The sequence below is a fragment of the Apium graveolens genome, chromosome 3 (genome assembly GCF_009905375.1).
Source record: "Apium graveolens cultivar Ventura chromosome 3, ASM990537v1, whole genome shotgun sequence".
NCBI classification, from domain to species: domain Eukaryota; kingdom Viridiplantae; phylum Streptophyta; class Magnoliopsida; order Apiales; family Apiaceae; genus Apium; species Apium graveolens.
Genome location: NC_133649.1, coordinates 125,796,460 through 125,822,193, shown reverse-complemented (window position 1 = coordinate 125,822,193; position 25,734 = coordinate 125,796,460). Strand labels below are relative to the sequence as shown.

The window sequence follows — 25,734 nt, the reverse complement described above, 5'->3', positions numbered from 1 at the left end:
AGGGATTATCTGTATGTTTGTTTTAATATACAAGTAGGTTTATATTGTTTGAAGTTGTTTGGTGACACCCGATCCCGACCCCGGATTTGGGGATGCACCTGCAAATGTGCCAACCCTATAATGGGATTTGCACCACTAACATATGTACCACCTGCTTAAAAATGTTTGGAGCAAAAAGAATTAAATGTCACTGACAAAGATGAGATCTTAAGTATATTCACACCCTCTGTTCAAATTTCTAAGAACGGCATTGCGTCTAATAAATAATTTGTTAAATAGAAATAGTTAACTTAGACTATAAGTTCTAATTGAAAAAAATGACTTACAAAAAAATAAGCTTTTACATCCCCTGCCTCCGGAATAGGGTTTGTCAAAAATATTTCAAGTCATTTTCAACATAAAACACATCAAAATGACAAAGTAATATATCACCTTGGTCCATGGGTGAACGTCAGTATTGAGTTAACTATTTGTACTTCAAGACATACACAAAACATCATTTTCATTAGAAATACAACAAGATTCATAAATTAATTCAGCACCAGGGTCTCGATGATTGGTAACCACGACCAAACTATAAGCAACTCTGCGAGCAAGCCACCAACAATAAGACCATAAGGCTGGGCCAAGGTTATGTTGCCTATTCTGCTGCTGCTGGATCCTCCAAATATCGTAGCAATTATAAAGGATCCTGATAAACTCAGTATATCAAATATACCCTGAGAAAGAGTTACGAGGACAAGATCAGGTTTCCTATATAGTTAAGATTTGACACAGGGGAATGTGTTGCCCATAAAAATACTTATTTAAATAGAAACAAAGGAATCAACATAAATTTTTTATTTGATAAAGATATTTATTTTTTTCTCTTTTTAGTGTTTAATCCCAACTACAACTGCAACTGCAACATCACTTGGCAGTCTAAATAAGCAAACAACACACTAGTAATTTTAAATGCAGAATAGACAGGTAGCCTAGTATACCACATACAAGGTAACCAGATGCATTACTTTTATATACAAAATTAACTCATATCAATGTATATAGAATCATATCTTATAATTCATTTTTCAATTTCAGTCATATTTAAATTGAGTACATTTATAAATGTATTGCAGTATGCAGTCTGGCACTACAGATAACTCAATCATCAACATCAATAATATTTAAACTATATTGGATCACATATGTTGAAGATGCAAAATAAGTTAACTGAAGAACAAGCGAGCACTCTTGCAATTCATGAGAGTCAATGTAATTTTTTGAATAACTAGCAAATAATTACCTAATATGAAATATTTATATTCTCATAAATTTACATGCAATCTAATCATCAAATTAATAATCATAAGAAAAATGATACTTACTAGTTATGTAATCAAACTTTTCTTTCTGATCCACACACATAATAACCAAACTTTTCTACTGATCATTTAATCACTATATATGTACCAACAGTTCAAACTCAATCTAGTAACCAAACTTTTCTTACGATCATGCCCAAGTCGGAGCTCCAAGTCCACTTCATGCTCCATTTTTTCATCATCTCTTACATTTCTATTCTTTAGTTCTTCATCTTTAGCACTCCACCAGGACTTTATGTCCAAACTCAAATTTGAAGGCAGTACCTGGTTCGAACTTGCCACATCAGCGTTTGAAGAATCTCTTCGATATCCTTTATATGAAAAAACAGGGTACATGTAAGCTTATATTATTATAAAAAATTTAAACAAATGCAAGGAGAAGTTAAATATCCAAGAAAATTACAAATTTAGGTCTTTCCGTAATTTTGATAACTTGAGCTTGTGACTGGAAAATGCAGATTTTACTTGAGTGCTTTCTCGAGGGTAGTAAACAAATTGAAAGGTCTTCTTGTTAAGTACAAGGGTCGTTGCTTCAATTACGTCCTCTTGCTCATGGCGGCTAATTGTCTATACACAAATCTGGAAAACCTCAAATCAGTGTACATGTATAAATTTAAAGATTTTAAACAATGAAACAGAATAACACCTTCAAATCCAAAAATTGAAACCCTAAGTTATAAAGTAAAAAATCAAATTCTAAATAACCCAAATTCAAACCCCAAATTCAATAATGTTGTAAGAAAAACTTTAATCGAGAAGGATATGATCTAATAGAAGATTAATACCAACTATATCGAATTGAAAGAGGAGAAGCTCATTTCAAGAATTCAGCATCTGAAGACAAACAGAGACCACATATTTGATCAAGAAATCAAAACTAGAGACGAAGGTCATTGTAAATAATGGAGATAATGGACACGAAGATGATGCAGAGTCTAGATCGTTCGATTGGTAAACAAAGAAGATGAGAAGAAAAATAGGATAAAGGAGAAGAAAATTAAGAGTTTAAGAATATAAGAATGAAATAAGGGGAAATGAAATTTTCATTGAACCGAGAATGAAATTTGGGTCAAAAGGTGAGAGATGGAAATAAATTATCTTGATTTGCATGTATTATTATATAACTTGTGTGCTATCATATATTGTTTTTTATAAATAATTTATATTTTTTTCTTATCTTATATTTAATTAAAATAATAAATCTTAATATCCATACAGTTGTATAATCGAAAAAAAATAATAAAAAAATTATCTGGTTAATAGGGAACAAATCTCGTGTCATAGGTTCGAATCTCAGGGAGGAGAATTTATGATTATGCCTCATGAGCCATGCAATTGCATGAGCCATCTGTGGGGTTTACCTAGTGTGCATCCGAAAAGTAGCAGTTGCAAGTTTCCTTTGTTAAAAAAAATCTCGTGTTTATGATTGGACTTTTCCTAGAATTTTCTATTCCTGTCATGCAAGATGAATTTGAATTTTTTTTAATATTTTCTAGTGGCTGAAATCGATATATCTTAACATCTGTATGTTGGATCCTCGAATAAATCATTTAAAAAACATATATTATAATATCTGAGATGTATCGTGTAATTATTTTTGACAATAAATGAATATGGTGTGATTATATATGAATTTTTGGTGAATTATGTGTTAATTGGTATCTGTATTTGATGTTTATATGTGATAAAATTTGTGAATTTAAATTTTTATATTACCAGAATGAGGTATAGACTATTTTGATATTTTTCTAATAATTTATATGTCATTATATGATTTTATAAATTTTTATATATTTCATTAATTATTTTTCAATTTAATTATTATTTATTTCGATTATTTAGGAATCGTCCAACTTCGACAGTTTTTACGTTTTTGCTACCTAGAAGTTACGTGGAAACTCATTTAGTATCTAATTTGATTATTCTGAGCATTTTCCGTGTTTTGACTTTATCGATTCGGACTACGAAATTTCCTGTACGATTTCCGGTACAAATTTTATGATATTATTTAATCGTTAAGGATAAACCGGTAAACTAGATATTTTCGATATACGAGATATTTTGATTAAAATACAAGTATCTTCTCGTAGTACGTGTAAATAAAAGCTCGGAACCCCAAAACTTTATTTAAAAGCTCGGTTTTGATGTTTATCCTAAAACTGGTACCGAATTGGATCAGTTTTATTAATACTTAGCTATTAAATATTATATTTTTATATCTGATTTGATCCAACTAGGTACCAATATTTCGTAAATATAAATAACTTTTACAATACTTTATTTTGTACAGATAAACACAAATAAATAGTAAAATTATATAATTATCCAGAGATAAAGTAATATTCATCGTGTTTTTCATAATAATCGAGAATTCGAAGGAGTTATTGAACTCCGATTTTGGTGTACGTGTAACCAAAACGAAGCTCTTGGAGAGTAGAATCAAGTTTTATCAACCATACAGCTGCAGATTCAAGTGGTATTTATTTATATTTTTATTTAATTTCAAATTTAATTGGATTAAATAGGTTTATAAAATCTAGAAGTGTTTAATATGATTTGATGATTGCATGTTGTAGATCTTTAAATTTTGGTGAATTTGATATATTATATGACTGATTTTGAGCTTCATATCATAGATAAATCTGTGTTTGATTTTCGAATTAAGAAAATTAGGTTTTATATTCTTTGAATGTTCTTAATTAAAAACTAGGGCTTTCTTATTTAGGGGTTATTAGTAAAATTGATTGGTACCAGTTTATAGATCGTGTAAAAAGGAATCGATTGATGTTGGTTTGAGGGCCTATGTGAGTATTATTTGACTGTTTTAATCATAACTTTCAATCCGTAAGTTAGATTTGGGTGAAACGGAGGGTAGATAAAGTTTTTGACGTCTATTTAATGATTAGAATGATATGAGATTGAGTATTGATAGACACTTGTGATGTCTAGCAGAGGAAGCGAGACGTAACAAAGGAAAACAAGTGATTAGTGAGTAGAACCGATAGACGAGTGAAAGTGAATTTGAAAATCATTTGAGATAAGGAAAGTTTATTCTGAACCTTTCTTGAGATATATTGGAAGTACCCTGAACACTTCTTGATTCATGTTTCAAGTGCTTTGGATATATTTGATTTATATCATATGGTAGCCTGAGTTAGTTAAATTGCTTGAGCCCTGAACCCTGACCAGATCATTTGATACTTGAACTGTAAGCCTTATTCATTGTGAACCATTGATTGTTGAAGTCCCATATACTAAACCATATAAATACGATACTACTCCAAAAATACATTAACAACATACACCAATCACTGAAACAGATTTGTTTAACATACAATCACTCACACTTTCTACAATACCATGTAACAACAGAGAACCAAACCTTGTATAACCATTAAACCATTGTTCATCTATTACCTGATTTTTCTACATACTTGAGGTCGTTCTTTATACATACCTTGATGTACCTTTTTGATACTCATGAATTACATTATGCTGTGAGACAAATGTTTTATCAATGTTGATTATGATCTTGTTTTATTGAATTACATTGTTTATCATATTGAATTGTTATAGAATCGAATGGTTTTCTAAATGTAGACCAGATTCATGATCAGACAAGATACGTGGTCATATTAGGCCAATATGTGCCTTGGATCCAGTACATAAAACAGAGCTATGTGCCTTGCTCGGGGTTAGTGCGTGACTGATCAGCAGCCTAATCTTGGTTTTTAAAATTAAAAATGAATATCCATTTCTAATAATTGCTTAACAAGAAACTCGATTCCTCTTAATCATTTCATTTGATCATTGTTTAACCTCGGTTATTGTTTATATAACTTGTTGAGCTAATTAGCTCACTCTTGTGATCCTTTTTATGTTCTTTTCCAGTTCAGAAGGAAACTGTTGGTAGCGAGGATCCCCAGACCAGTGTTCGGGCTAGGATTCCAGGTTGAGTGATGGAATGAGCTAGTAGGAGCTTTATACTTTAGTTATGAGTTTTGCAAGTTTGTAAGAATTTTTTATTATCAGTTGTAATTTAAACTAGTTTGGATTTGGTACGATGTAATATAAGTTAAGGTTGTGATTTGTTTTATACTTTAAACTGTTGCGATCCTTTGATGTGTAGTGTAAGGTCATTGCATATATTATTTAATATACAGGTTTATATCACGTGTGTGTGTGTATTTTGAACCCCAAATCTCTGACCCGGATGTGGAGGGCGTCACATATATGGTTAATCGGGAACGAATCTCGTGTTTGGGAATTGGACTTTTCCTATATTTTCTATTCCTGTCATGCAAGATGAATTTGAATTTTTTTTTGTTATTTTTCTTATGAATGAAATCGATATATGTTAACATCCATACGGTTGAATCTTCGAAAAATCATCTAAAAAATTTATCTGGTTAATCGGGTACAAATCTCGTGTTTGGGAGTTGGATTTTTCCTAGATTTTTTTATTCCTGTCATGCAAGATGAATTTGAAATTTTTTCTTATGACTAAAATCAATATATATTAACATCCATACGGTTGGATCGTCGATAAAAATATTAAAAAAATTATTAGGTTAATTAGGAACAAAATCTTATAATTGGGAGTAGGACTTTTCCTAATTTTTTCAAATCCTATCATCAAAGATGAACTTGAAATTTTTTTTGTACTTTTTTAATCACTAAAAGAGATATATATTATCATTCATACGGTTGGATAATCAAAAATATCAATTAAAAAAATATCTTATTAATCGGGAACGAATCTCGTTATTAGGTGTTCGACTTTTCCTAGATTTTTCCTATTCCTTTCATTTCATGCAAGACGAATTTAAAATTTTGTATACTTTATTCTTATAACTAAAATCGGTATATATTAACATCCATACTTTTGGATCATCGAAAGAATCATCTAAAAAAATTATCTGGTTAATCGGGAACAAATCTCGTGTTTGCGAGTTATACGTTTCCAGGATTTTTCTATTCTTGTCATTCAAGATGAATTTGAAATTTTCTTGTAACTTTTTCTTATGACTAAAATAAATATATCTTAACATCCATATGGTTAATCGAAAATAAATCTCGTGTTTGGGAGTAGGGCTTTTCCTAATTTTTTCTATTCTTGTCATCGAAGATGAACTTGATTTTTTTTTAAATTTTTTCTTATGACTAAAATAGATATATATTAACATCCATATGGTTGTATCATCGAAAAAAACATTTAAAAAAATTATCTGGGTAATCAGGAATGAATCTCGTTATAAGGAGTTGGACTTTTCTTAGATTTTTCTATTTCTGTCATGCAAGATGAATTTGAATTTTTTTGTAAATTTTTTTTATGACTAAAATATGTATATTTTAACATCCTTTCGGTTGGATCGTCGAAAAAATCATATAAAAAAATTATCTGGTTAATCGGGAACAAATCTCGTGTTTGGGAGTTTTACTTTTCCTAAATTTTTATATTCCTGACATCGAAGATGAGTTTGACATTTTATTGTAATTTTTTCTTTTGACTAAAATCAATATATATTAACATATGTATAGTTGGATCTACGAAAAAATTATTTAAAAAAATTATTTGGTTAATCTGTAATGAATCTCGTTATATGAATTTGAACTTTCCTTAAATTTTTCTATTCTTCTGATGGATAGTGAATTTGAATTTTTTTTAAATTTTTCTTATGACTGGGATCGATATATCTTAACATTATTACGGTTAGATCATTTAGAAAATGAATTAAAGAACTTATCTGGTTAATCGGGAACGAATCTTGTGTTTGGGAGTTAGACTTTTCCTAGATTTTTCTATTTCTGTCATGGAAGATGAATTTGATTTTTTTTATTAAAAAACATTATGACTAAAATCGATATATCTTAACATCCGTACTGTTGGATCATCGAAAAAATTATTAAAATAATATATGATTAATAGGGAATGTATTTGAATTTAGGTTGAATGACTTGTACAACAGTTTCTTCGAAACAGCATTGTGCTAAGACCTTCTTACCACGATTTTATAAAGAAACTGTTGTGCGAGAAGTAAAGCTTCTAGAAAGTTATAGGACGAGGTCTATAGACAATGGTTTATTTTAAAACAATATTGTATAAGATCAATTAAGATAATACTTTTGAAGCAAAAAAAAACATGTGTAAGAATATTGGCTATTTCTCAATCTAACGACTGATATCTAATGTAATTACAATCAAGGGCTCTAATTTGCCCATTTCAGCAATCCATGTGAAAGTTTTACCACATATCACGTGGTGCCATCTCAACAGTGATGCCCATTAAAATTTTAAAAGATCAATTTCAAACAATAGTTTCTTCAAAACACCATTGTGGTAGGACCTTCATACAATGATTTTGTAAGGAAATTGTTATGCGAGAAGCAAAGCTTCTAGAAGACTCTAGAATGAGGTCTATAGACAATGTTTTGTTTTAAAAAAATATTCTATAGATCAACTAGGATAATACTTTTGTCAACAAAAAATCGTTGTCTGAGAATATTGGCTATTTCTCAATCTAACGGTTGATATCTATTGTTATTTCAATAAAGGGATCTAAACTCCCCACCTCAGAAATCCAAGTGAAAATTTTACCACCTATCACGTGGTGCCATTTTTTCAGTGGTGCCCATTAAAATTCTAAAATAAGTATTTCAAACAACTAACTTTATGTCGTTGCTTGTGTTAGTGTTTGTGCTCTAGAGACAACACTTTAATATTTTAGTTTAAGACATTTGGATTATTAATATTTATGTTTTATCGATTATTCCTTTTATAATTTATTAATTCTTAATTTATTGTGATATAAATGTTAGATTAATAAATGTTCTTAGAATATGATATGCAATTATATATCTCTAAGTACGTGACTAAAAAATGAGATTATGGGATTATTATCAATATTTCTAAAGGTCCCTAGTCAAGTATTATTATAGGGGACAATAATAATGCATTAAGGCTAGTATGTTTGTTGACTGATGATCACATCTCGTTGATCATAGGTATGGTGATACTAAAGTTAAAAAACAGGCACATGTATTAGATACATGGTGCTAGATTGACCCGTTGTGAGATACTACATGTTTATAGTGTCATAAGTTATTCTCACAATGATAATGATGTAATGGTCCTTACACCTAAAATCATTATATTTCTATACGAGAATAATATACTTTGATTCCATTAGAAGTTATCCTTGACCGGGTAATGATAAAAGTGGACATTGGGTATATTATGAATCGTATGAGAAATATGAATGATCTAGATGGGATTTAACCCTCCTATTTTAGGAGTGATATTATTGGCCACTTGTGTGAGCTAGACTATGAAATACGTGGCCACACTTAAATATTAATTTGATATGGTAGTCTACTCATTGATCAAGGAAACTTAGATTAAACTATGACGAGAATGACACATTACATGTCTATAGTTTAATATATAATATTTGGATTAAGTGATTATATTATATTGTACATTATCACGAAAGGTTTAATCGAATCACCGATTTAATCATTATTACTTGGGTAGCAATGATGTATTACTAGATGCCGCTCATTGTTTATAATTTTAATATGAGATATAGAATTATTGCCAACGTGATAATAACCTACAGGGTCACACACAAAGAACGCTTGAAGGGGAAATAATTTAAATTATGAATTTAAATTAAATAAGTAATTTGTTTTATTTATGATATTTATTAAGTATGATTTAATTATTTAAATAAATAAAATAGATAAATTACTAAAACTAATTCCAAAATAAGTTATTAATTAATTAAGTGTGACTAAATTAAAAAATAAATTGGGATTTCAGATTAATATTAATTATAATTATATTATAATTAGAAAACTCATTTTTCTCTCTATATAAAAACTCTTTGACGACTAATTTATACATAAGGATATATGATTTACAAAACCCTAGCCGTTCAAGGAGAAAGAGGAGGAAAGGTAAAGATAAAGTTTTCGGGTGCTAGTACACATCAATCCTTCAAAAAAAGCGTTCGTGTGGATACTGTAGAGCGTAGATCGCGAGAGCGGGATACGTGATGATTCAACAAGGTTTGAGACTCCATTAATCCTCCATTAATGAACTCTTAAAGCTTCTGTAAGGTAAAGATTCTTACTACGAATTAAATATCTATTTTCGCATGGATCCTGCGTAGGGTTTCAATTTTATTCTGGTTTTTATTCAATTTTATATCATTTCCGTTGCGTTTATGTGTCCGAAACCTTTCAATGGCATCAGAGCTACTTGCGAAAGCGTTTAATTTGTTTATGTGTTTAACCATTTTTTATATATAAACATGTACGTGATTTGCCATGTTTTGATGTTGATACAATATGTTTGTATATGTATGGTTTGAATATACGATATTCATGTGAGTTGTATAACCATATGATGATTATATAATCAGTATTTATACTAATATATACATAATTTATGTATGTTCTTATTATGATAATTGTATTAGATACGGATTCTGAATTAGATGTTGTAGATTCACTGAATCTGGGTTTGGTGCCCAATTTTCACAAACGAATACCCTATTGGACAAGTAATCGAGTGTCTGAACAAAAAAGATGGCTAAAGACATAATCGACTCATCTATAAGGCGTTTGATGCCGTTTAGACCCTGTAATCTGCGATTTAATGTTATTAAATTTAATTTTGAATTTTTTGATTTTTTCCATATTTGGTTTTTATGATTTTATCATGATAAGTATGATATGTTAAGATCAGATTATGTGTTCTAACATGTTCTTATGTGTTAATGGAGCATGGTGGATGGTTATGGATTATGACCTTAGGTTAATGTTTTTTTTAAATACGGCTTGCATGTCGTTTGATCTTGTAAATATTAAATCTTGAATATAACTCGGGTTTTTTGGTAAGTTCATTAGATTATTTTTTATATTTCATTCTTTTAATGTACATGAAGATTTAAAGATCAAGGAAGTGTAATTCCACATGGAGGCCATCCAAGGAAGTAATACAAGAAATAGACAACTCAAGAAAGAAGACATGTAATAGTTAGCTTGTATTTATTTTCCACCTTAAATTGACCTAGATCTTTGTCATAAGCTTGATGAAGATCACATAGGATGAAGCCATAACCAACCACGTTTAATTTATTACACTTCACATATATATGCTCATATGATGAATGTATGTGTGGAGTAGTTTCATGATGCATGCTTAATTAGATTAAGGATGTATGTATTAGATATGACACCCATGCCATGCTTGCTAAACAAGATAAAATCTGTAACGATTCAAGATTTTAATATAAACAAACGATTATGAGATTCTCGTGTTTATGAAACACGAAATAAAATACTAATCTTCTTTATTTTCGATATGGGGCGATTTTGTCAAAATAGAGTTCATTGAACTTGTAAGGTTGTGGGTTTTGAGCGAGACCGTTGTGACTCCCTCACTACCTGGAAATCAAACCATTGACGAATATTGATTTGAAGTATTTTATTTAAGGAAAAATTGGGAATCTATTTATGATGGGATCATGATCATTTTAAAATTAACCAAACCCCAAAGTTAATATTAAGTTGATCAAATGCCTTCCAATGAGTCCAATGCGTTAACCCCTAGATCGATATGGAGTGGGTTCGCCAAAGCAAAGTACTCCCATCTATCGTGGGAGATGTGTTGAAGTATATTGATACTTTTTGACTATTGGGTTTGACTTAACTAAGTTACCACAATAGAATTGTGAACTTAGAGGCATAGAGTTTGGTGTGATTTATTAGATGAATATGAATAAATGTTGTTCCACCAAGCTATCCAAGATTTATATAGTTGATATAATTGACAAACGTTATCTACCTAAATAATCATGTTTTAGGAGAAAAGCCAAAGCTGACCTAATGCATGGTGAAATATGGATCTTGGCTCACTAGAAAGGATATGGTATATATTTTTTCCGAATTAATAGTTAGGGCTACTGATTTGATAAAAATAGTGGGAGATATATATTGTGAATATATATGAATAATCACTTGAACTTAATTTAATGATCATCTATAGACTAATTCATTTTATGCACTTTAATATTGTAGATATCAAATGACAAATAACACAAATAACTTCTCTATGTAATAGTCCTTGAGAATGACTAGCTGACATGAAATAATTTCATCAACTGACATGGGAAATTTATTAGAATAACATGACCTCGGCCCTGCGTTTTATGATATATCTCTAAAGAGTGCGAACATAATCATTAACCTTAATCGTTACGGTGCCAGCAATTCAAATCCACATCTTCTACTGTATTCCCTGATTCTCTTTGGACGAAGTGTGTGCTTCGATCTCCTAAGGTGTACCTCCCCTTAAAGCTCTGAAAATCCAAAATCCTAGCCGGTTCCTTGGGAAAATGGCTGCCTCTCTCAAACCCTTGGATCTTACTTCATTTTTGTGTTCTCGTGTTCTCATGTTCATGCCATTTCTAGCTTTAGAAGAATTAGAATATTTATAGGCTACAGTAGGGATCATGGACAATTAGGTCGGGCCTCCCAATGACATTCTAGGCCATGCTTAATGTCATTAAATATTAATTCAATCCATTAAAGAATTAATATTTGCACTACCTTTCCTAATTCCGTAAATTAATTATTTAATTCGGCTCCCATATTATTTGCTTATTAAATTCCCTATATTTAAGATATTGCATGTCCATTAATTAAATTAATTTTTGACAATTAATTTAATCAATATTTTTTTTCTTGATCATCCGCTAAACCTTATAATTGTGTAAGAACAAATCTGCCTGCAGGACTAAAGCACGATTATCTTTATGAGCTTTCAAGAGGACATCATCACCCGAATATATTTTTCGAACACGGTTTCCTTTTATAGTCAATATCCCACTCTATATATAATGTCATTGTCCAATACATAAATTCGCAATTTAAAATAAATTACTTAATGTATAAATCAAGGCATGTGAATTAAATACAAGTGTCAATCACTATATCCATGTTAAGAACCTAAGCAATAATAATATCATAGAATCTTAGTTCTTCTTTATTTTCAGAATAAAAGAAAGAATTATTCTACTATTTTGATCTCGTTCAATATACACAAAGTATACAAGCATTATTCAATAGTAAAGATATACTATTTCTAAATAATACTTCAGCCCTTCCAGTGGTTTGTCTAACACCACTTAGACTGTGAACCTTTATTATATTATATAAGAAGCTTGACAATCTAATCTTCTACTGTCCCATTTGATACTAGATTGTCTACAATATATAATATACATACAATGTGAAAACATGCATTTAAGATTCTCAAATGATTATTGTAATAGTATATACTTCAAATGAATAGTTCAGTATAAACCCTAACAATCTCCTACTTATACTCAAGCTATTCTTTGAGTATATCAGTGTTTATTACAATCAATCCACTACCAACTATGTGACCAAGTGTCTGACTCCTATCACTTCCACGCGCTCCTGAAAAGCCTTAGCGGGTAAGCTCCTCGTGAAAGGATCTACCCGGTTATCCTTTGACGTTATATCAGCCGCAATAATATCTCTTCGCTTAACGAACTGCCGTATGAGGTGATACTTACGCTCTATATGTTTTGCTACCTTATGGGTCCGTGGCTCCTTGGTATTCGCCACAGCACCAGTATTATCATAATAAATCGTGATTTTTCGTGGCAAATTAGGAACTACATCCAAATCCAGCATGAATTTTTGGAACCATATAGATTCTTTGGTTGCCTCAGAGGATGACGCATACTCGGCTTCCATGGTTGAGTCTGCAATGCATTTCTGCTTCACACTTCTCCATATTACGGCTCCACCTCCAATGTAAAAACACATCCCGAGGTGGATTTTCTCTTATCTTTATCTTTCTGAAAATCTGAATCGGTATATCCCAGAGGGAACAAATCTGAGGACTTGTAAACTAACATATACTCCTTAGTTCTACGCAAGTACTTGAGTATTATTTTTACTGCACTTCAATGTTCCCTTCCTGGGTTTGACTGGTATCGACTAACCATGCCCACGGCAAAACAGATATCAGGACTCGTACATTACATAGCATATATTAGGCTTCCACATGCCGAAGCATAAGGAACTGCCTTCATATTCTCTATCTCCTTAGGTGTCGAAAGGAACTGACCCTTTTATAGAGAAAATCCATGTCTAAAAGGTAAATTACCCTTCTTGGAGTCCTTCATGTTAAAACGAGCTAATACCTCATCTAGGTTGGGCTCCTGAGATAAAGCCAACATCCTTTTCTTGCGATCCCTTATAACTTTGATCCCAAGGATGTATGTTGTTTCACCTAAGTCCTTCATTTCAAATTGTTTGAACAACCATGCCTTTATTGAAGACAACATCTTAACATTGTTTCCAATGAGTAAGATGTCATCAACATATAGCACTAAAAAACCATTGCATTTCCCTCACATCTCTTATACACGCATGCTTCGCTTGAACTTTGATCAAAACCATACGACTAGGCTGCCTGATTAAAATGAATGTTCCAATACCTAGAAGCTTATTTATGTCCATTAATAGATCTGTTAAGCTTACATACAAGATGCTCTTGGCCTTTCTTAATGAATCCTCTGGTTGCTGCATATAGATGATTTCTTCAAGACTTTCATTAAGGAAAGTTGTCTTGACATCCATTTGCCAAATCTCATTATCGAGATGAGCTTCTATAGATAAAAGAATACGGATTGACTTAAGCATGACCACTAGAGAAAAGGTTTCCTCATAATCGATACCTTCTTTCTGAGTATACCCCTTTGCAACAAGTCTTTCTTTCCAGGCTTTCACCTTTTTATCTGATCCCCTCTTTTTCTTGTATATCCACCTACATCCAATAGATTCTATACCTTTGGGTGGTTCCACGAGCTCCCAGACCTGATTAGAATTCATCAATTCCATCTCAGATTCCATTCCCTTTTGCCAAAGATCTGCATCTTTATCTTATAGTGCATCTTCGTATGTCCGGGGATCATCATCATGTTCACTAGAGACCAAGTCCGATATCAGGCTGTCGAACAACCCTCCCACTACGATGAGGCATTGGTGCGGTATTAGTGACAGGTTGTGCATTTTGTTGTGGTTGTTCTATTTGTACTATCGGATTATGGGTATTATTTGTCCCTCCAACTAGTTCCTCTAAAACAACACTACTCATGGGTTTGTGATTTATTATATAGTATTGCTCTAAGAATCTAGCATTGGTGCTTACAATGACATCCCGATTCTTTGGACTATAAAATAAATAACCTTTCATTCCCATGGGGTAACCTACAAACAGCCTTACCTCTGAACGAGATTCTAACTTAGTCACGTTCTTATTCAGCACATGTGCTAGAAAACCCCATATCCGAATGTGTCTTAGACTCGGTTTGTCCCCGGTCCATAATTCTAAGGGGGTTTTAGGAACCGATTTAGAAGGTACTAGGTTCAGAAGATAAGCTGATGTTTCTAAGGCATTTCCCCAAAATGAGTTGGGTAAATTCGAATAATTCATCATCGATCTAACACTCTCTAAAAGAGACTGGTTCCATCTATCTACTACATCATTTTACTGGGGTATTCCTGGTGTAGTTAACTGGGATTCTATCCCATTCTCTGATAAATATTCCCTAAATTCTCCAAGCAAGTATTCGCCACCATGATCTTATCGTAGTGACTTAATACTTTTATTAAGTCGCTTCTCCATTTTAGCTTTGTACTCTTTGAACTTCTCAAAGCACTCAGACTTACGACGCAACAAATAAACATACCCATATCTAGAATAATCATCAATGAATGTGAGGAAATACTCATAACCACCTCTTGCTTGGATATTCATGGGTCCACATAAATCAGTGTGAACCAATTCTAACACTTTTTTGGCTATATTCCCATTTGCCTTGAAATGCCTATTAGTCATTTTACCTTCCAAGCAAGATTCACAAACTGGAAATGGCTCCACTTCCAATTAACTTAAAGGCCCGTCTGCTACCAGCTCTGAATCCTCCTCAAGTTAATATGACCTAATCTCAAGTGCCAAAGATATGTTTGGTTTAAACTAGAAGGTTCCTTTCTTTTAGTAAAGGTAGAAGATGTGTTGTTTAATTCCCTATTTTGTAGTTGCAGTGCAGGTTGACTAGGATTAATTATATACAAATTGTCTTACAATGTACCAGAACATATAATTCATTTATTCATCATAATAGAAACATTACGATCTAAAAAAACATTATAACCATCCATAGCAAGCGAATTCAATTTTCTCCTAAAAGAAGGTACATAAAGACAATTGTTCAAAAACAAAATCCTATCAGAACTAAAAGAAAAATGAATAACTCCTACTACAACTACTGCTACTTTTGTAGCATCTCGAATGAACACGTATATCTCACCATTTCTAAGCATTCTGGATAGCTGGAATCCCTACATAGAAAAACATGATCAGTGGCTCCTGTATCTACACACAAGTGCTCATAGATATAGCCGCTACATATGTTTCTGTAACTAGAGAAAGAGACATACCAATATTGTTTGTCTTTTTAGGAAGAGGACAATCCTGTTTCCAGTGACCTGACTGCTTGCAACTGAAGCACTTTCCCTTAGGCTTTTTCATACCACCTTGAACTCCCACTGCCTTTACAGCTTTCCGTGTCCAAGCCTTTTTCTTCTTCTTCATACCTTTCGGTTTAGAGGAAGAACCTTTCTAAGCCACGTTCACTTGAATACTTTACCGAAATAATCCTTCAGCGGCCTGAAGTTCTGTCAGGAGTTCCGCGAGACTATAAAACCTCTTGTTCATGTTGTAATTCAAGCAAAATTGCTCAAAACTCTTGGACAAGCTCATAAGGATAATGTCAATCTGGGTTTCCCCGTCAAGTTCAGCACCAAGGATCTCTATCTCATTCAGATGTGACATCATCTTGAGAACATGATCCCTTATACGTGTTCCTTCAGCCATTTGAGTGTTCATTAAAGCCTTCATGGCTACTTGCCTAGCAGCCCTATTCTAATCTCCAAAAAGTTGAGATTAAAGAGCATATTCGCAACAGTGGCCATAGACCAATATTGATGTTGCAAAACACCCGACATTGCTGCTAGAATGTAACATCGCGACATCTCATCATCCTTAATCCACCGCTTATAATACTCTTTCTCATCTTCAGGAGCATCAGCAGCAGGCTAATCTGGCTTGGGTTCATAAGTACAAAACTTATACTCCTCAGCAGTCAACATAATGTCCAAATTTTGTTTCCATTCAATATAGTTAGGTCCGGTAAGTTTGTTATCCTTAAGCCCATTGTATCCTGAGAATTAAAGCCTATTTGATTCAATATAGTGGATTAAAGCCCATTGTATCCTGAGAATCATGCATTAGAACATCACATAACATATAAACGGTGCATTAAATATTAAGACATATTGGTTCCTCTAACATTTATTAATGCACTAACATTTAAACACCATAAGTTTTTGGAATGCCACGATGTGTGACATGTATACCACCTAAATTTGTTTAAATGTTACTATGGTCCTATTACTAAACAATACGCCACGTTGGAGTGGTCTATATTATTTTTCATAGCTAAGTGTATACCATCATCAAATCTTAAATTAAACACAATTATACCAGATGCCATCAAATGATATCTTATAATTATCCGAAATCTATGAAATTTGGTATGCCACGATGGGTGACATCTATACCTTCCAATATTCACTATTAATTCAAGAAGTTTGTTCTAGAAAATTCTTTAACATAATAGACACCATAAATTATATGCCACGATGAGTGACATATATATAATTTATATTTATCTTTATGTTAAATTACATACAAACAATCATGAAGACCATGGGATTTAATTTCATAATAATTCCCTCTCCCACTTAGTATTTACTTTGAGGATTTTAATCTAAATGCATCATCCTATATTATTTCTTCGAATTCCAAATATATTATGTCAATAACAAAGAACACATAACATAGCAGCATAGTCTCATAATTAAAGCATTAACTAATACAATCTTATGTTCATGTCATTCTAGCATGCTAAGGGTTAGTATCACATGGCATAATAATACAGAAAAGAAACACATAGTAGCAATAATCAAGATCAGCAGAAATTATATAAAATATAATAAAGCATATTCATTATTATGGCCCCATGTAAGCTGATCAACGGATGTATTTGATCATTAACAGATGACTTGATCAACGGATAACTTGATCATTAACGAATGACTTGATCAATGGATATCATGATCAACAATGGACGAATTGATTAACGGATGTTTTGATCAACAACGAATGACTTGATCAATGGATGTCTTAATCATTAACGGATGACTTGATCAACAGATGCTTTGATCAACGGATATCTTGATCAACGGATGTCTTGATCAACAGATATCTTAATCAACGGATGTCTTGAATTCATCCTTCGAACACAACAGCGAAGCTCTCCGAAAATAGAATGCAATAGCGGAAAATCTCTGTTTCTTGCAGCTTAATCGCTCAAACAATTAAATACAACTTAATAAAGCTGAACAAGCCTATTCTATTACATCAGAAAAACCAGAACAGGAAAAACTATCACGATTAACCCTCATGATTTACAACAAAACCACGATAAACCACTTGGGATCTTAATCATGACAAAATAACCCCGATTAAACCACATGGAATCCAAACACATAATTAAAACATGGTCATAATAGTGAGTATCAAACTGCATCACAAAATCAATACAAGAATACCACTATATATATGCATATCTAATTATGGCATGGACTTCATATCATAAAACGTAGAATCTAGAACTAGGCTCTGATGCCAATTGTTGGAATAATATGACCTCAACCCTGCGTTTTATGATATATCTCTAAAGAGTGCGAATAGAGTCATTAACCTTAATCATTATGGTGCAAGCGATACAAATCCACGTCTTCTACTGTATTCCATGATTCTTCTTGGACGAACTGTGGGCTTCGATATCCCAAGGTGTACCTCTCCTTAAAGCTCCGAAAATCCAAAACCCTACCTGCCTCCTTCAGAAAAATAGTTGCCTCTCTCAAACCCTAGGATCTTATTTTGTTTTTGTGTTCTCGTGTTCTCACGTTCACGCCACTTCTAGCTTCAGGAGAATTAGAATATTTATAGGCTATAGTAGGGATCATGGACAATTAGGTCGAGCCTCCCAATGACATTCTGGGACATGCCCAATGTAAATTAATTCCGTAAATTAATTATTTAATTCAGCTCCCATATTATTTGCTTATTAAATCCCCCATATTTAAGATATCGCATGTCTATTAATTAAATAATTTCTGACCATTAATTTAATCAATATTTTTTTCTTGATCATCCACTCAACCTTATAATTGTGCAAGAACAAATCTACCTGCAGGACTAAAGCATAATTATCTTTATGAGCTTTTAAGAGAATATCATCACCCGAATATATTTTTCAGACACGGTTTCCTTTTATAGTCAATATTCCACTCTATATATAATGTCATTTCCCAATACATAAATTCGTAGTTTAAAATAAATTACTTAATGTATGAATCAAGGCATGTGCATTAAATGTAAGTGTCAATCACTATATTTGGATTAAGAACCTAAGCAATAATAATATCATAGAATCTTAGTTCTTCTTTATTGTCAGAATAAAAGAAAGAATTATTCTACTATTTTGATCCCGTTCAATATACACAAAGTACATGCATTATTCACTAATAAAGATATACTATTTTTAAATAATACTTCAGCTCTTCCAATGGTTAGTCTAACACCAATTAAACTGTGAACCTTTATTATATTATATAAGGAGCTTGACAATCTAATCTTCTACTATCCCATTTGATACAAGATTGTCTACAATATATAATATACATACAATGTGAAAACATGCATTCAAGATTCTCAAATGATTATTATAATAGCATATACTTTAAACGAATAGTTCAGTGTAAACCCTAAACAAACTTGAGGATTGTCCTCAGGTTCAAGGATGTCACTTAAACCCCTCCCTTATTTCTTCTAGCTGAGAATGAAATATGTGCTGAACAAAATGCTTACCAGAAGCAAATTAATTATTCAACTGATGTTTCATGTCTCATGCTTGTAATTATGAGTGTTGAGCTTTAAAAGCAATAAGAGCATAGTGATGCTTATGATGTGATTGAGCACATTCAAAAAATGTTTGATGGATACGCTTGTCAGAAATATTTGACAATAATAAGGCACTATACTTTTGCATTAATGGGAGAATGATATCCGGCTGGACCATATGTTCTAAAGATGATAGGTATACGTACCTTGATTTTTTGGGTTTCAAGAATAGTCTAGAGACTCAGCTTGATTTAATCAAATAATCTTTGAACAACTTATATTCTCAGTTTATTAAGAAAAAAAGGAATGAGATAGACAAAACACTCACTGAGTTATTAGGCATGTTTAGAAGTGCTGAAAATAACACGGTAAAGGCATGAACTACGTCCATATTGATAGTGTACACATGGAATGCAAATGGGAAAGGAAAGTGGACAGGCGAGGTTAAGATTTGATTTAATTTAGTGCCAAACCAAAGTCTAATCCCAAGGGGGCTTTTGAAGCCTATTAGTGGTGTTGCTAAAGAAGACAATTGTCACTTCTATGGTAATAACCAGATGATTGGAAGTTAAATTGTCAATCTTATTTGGAAGATCTAAATAAGAAGACCAATAATGGTCAAACTTCATGTATGGGGTTAGAATTTGAGCAAAGGTTGTTGCTCTAGTTGGAGGAACTCAGTGCCTAATTTTGCTCATAGGGCAAAGTTGAGAACTTGGTAAGTTGTAATTATGTGCCTTCTTTTAGCGGAAACATATATCAGTTTCTTGTCAGGAAAAGAAAGGTATTTCATTTGAATAAATAACAAAAGTTGTTTATTCTATTTCAATGATAAGACTTGTAATGTTGCACAATTAGTTAACAATTTATATGTTCTATGATTACTTAAATCAAACATTACCTCTAGCATTATCGTTTAGGCCATAGTAATGAGAAACGCATTTCTGAGTTACATACAGATGGCTACTTGGATAAGTTTGATTTTGATCATATAAAAGATGTGAACTATGTCTCACTGACAAAATGTCTAAAGCTTCTTTTACGTGATCAGGTAAAATGGTCACTGAACGATTAAGACATATATATATATAATGATGTATATGGTCGAATGCGTTGATGGCAATGGGTGGCTTATAGTACTCCATAACATTACTGATGATTTCAGTAGATATGGATATGTGGTTTTTATGAAGAACACATCCGATTCTTTTGAAATGTTCAAAGAATATAAGGCTGAAGTAGAAAAGCAAACATGGGAAAGTATAAAAGTTTTATGATCAGATTGTGGAGGAGAATACTTAAGGCTCAAATTCAAGAGTTTCTATAAGGAGTGTGATATTGTATCACAACTTACTCCTTCTAAAACACCTCAATGGAATAGAGATTCTGAGAGGATAATGACTTCAAAAGATAATTGCCCCCTAAATCATTAGATGATAAGGGTCTGATAGGGGATAAAATAAACCTTGATTACGTCATTAATATTACATGTTACATTAATTATGTCTAGGCCTACAAATCCCATTAAAGAAGGCCATGTGTATGACATTCAGACCAAGAAGGTTAAAACATTGATCATGCCCAAGAAGGTTAAAACATTGATCAGGCCTGATGGAACAAAGAAGACCCAATAGCCCTGAATATTTATTAATTTCGTAATTAATAAATAGGGAAGATTAATAGCTCATTAAATGAGTCCAATTAGTGATATAAATTGTTAGATATATTTGATAATGTCATGGCTAATATAATTTATGTTTAGATTTCAGATCTTACTTAACAGGACAAATCAGTACTTAACTGTTGATCAGTACTTATACTGGAAGTCAGGACTTAAGGATATCAGTACTTATATTATCAGGAGATAATCATCAGAAGTTAGATATCAGAACTTAAGTGCTGAAGGACGATCAGATAAGGACAGTAGCTGATTAAAGGAAAGAAGATCGAGATAAACATAAGAAGAGATATGCATGAAGAAGGAGTTCCGTGAAGAATGGAATACTTGGAAGAAAAGATATCTGATTGATATATTTTAGGAAGCAGAATTATATTCCATATCAATTAGCGATTATCTTGTAACTGTGTAGTATATAAACACAGACATAGGGTTTACACTATAAGTGTTATCATATTCGATAAGATTATTCATTATAACCCTAGCAGCTCTCGTGATATTTGTTCATCACTGAGAGGTAACAGTTCCACACTGTAACAGAGTTTATTGTTTCAATAAAGTTTGTTTTCTGTTACTTAATATCGATTTGATTGTATTATACACTGTATTCACCCCCTCTACAGTGTGTGTGACCTAACAAGTGGTATCAGAGCTTATCTGTTAACACACATACAGTTAAAGATCCAAACACAATCATGTCGGACACAGAAACTCCAACTAAGCCTACCAAAACTGAGGAACCACCAAAGACACAAATTCAGAGTAGGTATGAGACCATCAGAGTTCCCATACTGAGACCATCTGAATATCCCATATGGAAGGTAAGGATGACCATGTTCCTGGAAGCAACAGATCCAGAATACCTTGATAGAATCAAGGAAGGGCCTCATAAATCAACCAAGCTCGCTGTTGCAGTTGCAGGTGAAGCAGCAAAGACCGTACCAAAGGAGAAGAGTGATTATACTGCTGAAGATATAGCATCAATTGCTAAGGATGCTAAGGTACGTCACTTACTGCATAGTGCCATTGATAATGTAATGTCAAACAGGGTAATCAACTGCAAGACTGCTAAGGAGATATGGGATGCTCTGGAAACAAGGTGTCAGGGAACTGACACAATTAAGAAGAACAGGAAGACAATACTCACTCAAGAGTATGAACATTTTGACTCAAGGACTAATGAGTCATTGAATGATTTATATGATAGATTTGTCAAAATTTTGAATGATTTGTCATTGGTTGATAAAGAGTATGATCTTGAAGATTCAAACCTTAAATTCCTGTTAGCTCTTCCTGAATGCTGGGATTTGAAGGCAACGACAATAAGAGACAACTACAATCTTGATGAAACAACTCTTGATGAAATCTATGGAATGCTCAAGACTCATGAGCTTGAGATGGAACAAAGAATCAAGATGAAAGGAGGAAAGTCAAGGACAGTTGCTCTTAAGGCTGAAGAAGAATCCCCCAAAGCAGCTTCCTCAAGGAAAGACAAGGGTAAAGCTCTTGTCATAAAGTCTGAAACTGAGTCATCAAGTTCTGAAAGTGATGATGACTCAGATTCTGAAAGCTTGCCTGAGACTGATGCTGATGAGGAGATGATGAAGCTGTGTGCTCTTATGGTGAAAGGAATCACAAAGATTGCATATAGGAAGTTCAGGAAGGGAAAGAAGTTTTCCAGGAAAGGCACAAGTTCTGACAAGAAGAATTTCAGAAGATCTGAAAGCAGAGGAGGAAAGTCTGACAAAGGAGATTATACCAATGTTAAATGCTATAACTGTGGTGAGAAAGACCATATATCTCCTGATTTCAAGAAGGCAAAGGGTGACAAAGGCAAGGCTCTTGTCACAAAGCAGAAAAACTGGACAGACACCTCAGACTCTGAAAGTGAGGAGAACTATGCATTGATGGCCAATGCTGATAAAGAAAGTGCTGATAGCAGTTCTGAAGCTGCTGAAACAAAGGTACCTCAGACTACTTATGCTTTTCATACTGATGATATTAATGAGTTGAGAAGATATCTTAAAACCATGTTTGTGAGTTATAGAGATCAAACTTTAACATGTGAAAGATTAACTTCTGAAAATCTTGCTTTTAAGAAAAGAAATGATTTCTTAGAAAAAGAGTTAGTCATGTTCCATCAAACTCAGAAGGATATAGATGATGCTTTTTATGTTAGGGATGAAGTGCTAAAAATGAATGAATCTCTAAAAACTGAGTTAGAAAAGGAAAGAGAGATTATCAGGACTTGGACTAACTCTAGCAAAACAACTCAAAATTTGCTAAATAGTGGAAACTGGAAAGAAGGCTTAGGTTATGGAGAAGATAAGAATGATAAAGGAACTGAAGAAATTTAGCCTGTTGTTAAGCAAAAGCCAAAGTTAAAACCTGTTAAGTTTGTAACTGTAAAGTCTGAAAATGAAAAATCAGAAGTTAAAGAGGAATCAACTTCTGACAAACTAAAATAGGAAAAGACAGCTGAAGTGAACATAGGCTTAATGACAAAGAAGCAGCTTAAGCATAAGCTGAAAGATGTTAAGAATGCAAACAAGGTGAAATCACCTAGGAAAAATACGAATGGAAAGGAAGGTGTGAATAAAAGCAATGATTATAAACCTGTTCCTGATGCTCCTAGGAAAATATGTCATAACTGTGGAAGTTCTAACCATCTGGCTTCTTTTTGCAGGAAGAATAAGAATATTAACTCCTTACCTTCAAAATCAGGAGTTAAGAGTCAGTCTGTTAGATACAAACCACAAAATCCTTGTTTTCATTGTGGTAGTTTATGGCATTCCATTTATACTTGTAAGGAATATCATAGTTTGTACTATGATTATTATCAAATAAAACCTTCTTTGAAGAAAGTTTCCATTGTTCCTTCTAGTATAAATTCTGATTCAAAGTCTGATAGTGTAAGTTCTGATAAGAAAAATGTTAACATAAACTCTGATGCTAAATCCGCTGCAAATGTTAACAAACTTAATAAGGCCAAAGGATCCAAGCAAGTCTGGGTCCTTAAAACTAATAATTAGTGGTCTTTGTGATTGCAGGGCAACAGGAAAAATATTCTAGTTCTGGACAGTGGATGTTCAGGACATATGACTGGAAATAAGGCCCTGCTATCAGACTTTGTGGAGAAAGCTGGCCCAAGTGTTTCTTATGGAGATGGCAACATTGGAAAAACATTGGGATATGGCAATATCAATCTTGGAAATGTCATAATTAAAGAAGTAGCTCTGGTCTCAGGACTTAAACACAATCTGCTGAGTATAAGTCAAATCTGTGACAGAGGTTATCATGTTGATTTCTTTGAAGAACACTGTGAAATTGTGAGTAAATCTAAAGGCAAAGTTGTTCTGAAAGGATACAGGCGTGGTAACATTTATGAAGCTAAGCTTTCAACAAGTACTGATGGTTCTGCAATCTGTCTGATGAGTAGAGCATCAATTAAAGAAAGCTGGAATTGGCACAAGAAACTCTCTCATTTAAATTTCAACAATATAAATGAATTGGTTAAGAGAGATCTTGTGAGAGGACTGCCAAAGTCAGTATTTGCTCCTGATGGCCTTTGTGATTCTTGTCAGAAGGCCAAACAAAGAAAATCTTCATTCAAGAGCAAGACTGAATCATCAATTCTTCAGCCTTATCATCTACTACATGTTGATCTATTTGGTCCAGTAAATGTCATGTCTATTGCAAAGAAGAAATATGCGTTGGTCATAGTGGATGAGTTTACCAGATACACATGGGTGTATTTCTTGCACACAAAAAGTGAAAATGCATCTATCTTAATTGATCATGTCAAACATTTGGATAAATTGGTCAAAGATTCTGTGAAAATTTTAAGGAGTGATAATGGCACTGAGTTCAAGAATTTGATAATGGAAGAGTTCTGCAAAAACCATGGAATAAAGCAGGAATTTTCTGCTCCTGGAACTCCACAGAAAAATGGAGTTGTTGAAAGGAAGAATAGAACTCTCATTGAAGCTGCACGTACAATGCTTGAAGAAGCAAAGCTTCCAACCTATTTCTGGGCTGAAGCTGTGCAGACTGCTTGTTTTACTCAAAATGCAACACTCATTAACAAGCATGGAAAAACACCATATGAGATGGTGAAGAAAAAGAAGCCAAATCTGAAATACTTTCATGTATTTGGATGCAAGTGTTTTGTTCTCAAGACTCATCCTGAACAGCTATCCAAGTTTGATCTAAAAGCTGATGAAGGAATCTTTGTTGGATATCCACTTTCCACAAAAACCTTCAGAGTCTATAATTTGAGAACAAAAGTGGTCATGGAATCTATCAATGTCTCTTTTGATGACAAGAAGATTACTGGTCTTGAAGATTTCATTGACCATGATCAGCTGAGATTTGAAAATGAAGACTCAAATTCTGATACTGAAAATCCTAACAGTCTAAGTCCTGATACTGTAAATTCTGATGGATTAAACTCTGATGTTATTGAAACTGTGGTGACTACGTCAAAGAAAGATGCACCTATGCAGGGGGAGCATACTCAAGATCCTACCACATCTCAAGAAACATCAGAATAT

General features: G+C 32.9%; 1 long non-coding RNA gene across 2 annotated transcripts; it reads right to left on the bottom strand.

The window, feature by feature from the left end:
- Positions 1-267: 267 nt before the first annotated feature.
- On the bottom strand, positions 268-2,449 carry LOC141712730 (uncharacterized). Of its 2 annotated transcripts, none has more exons than XR_012571686.1 (4): positions 2,150-2,449; positions 1,768-1,943; positions 1,368-1,675; positions 268-719 (listed from the first exon to the last, which is right to left on the bottom strand). It is a non-coding gene; the product is annotated as an uncharacterized LOC141712730 (long non-coding RNA). The 2 variants fall into 2 exon arrangements; XR_012571685.1 differs by having other exon boundaries at positions 1,493-1,675; positions 2,150-2,445.
- Positions 2,450-25,734: the final 23,285 nt, after the last annotated feature.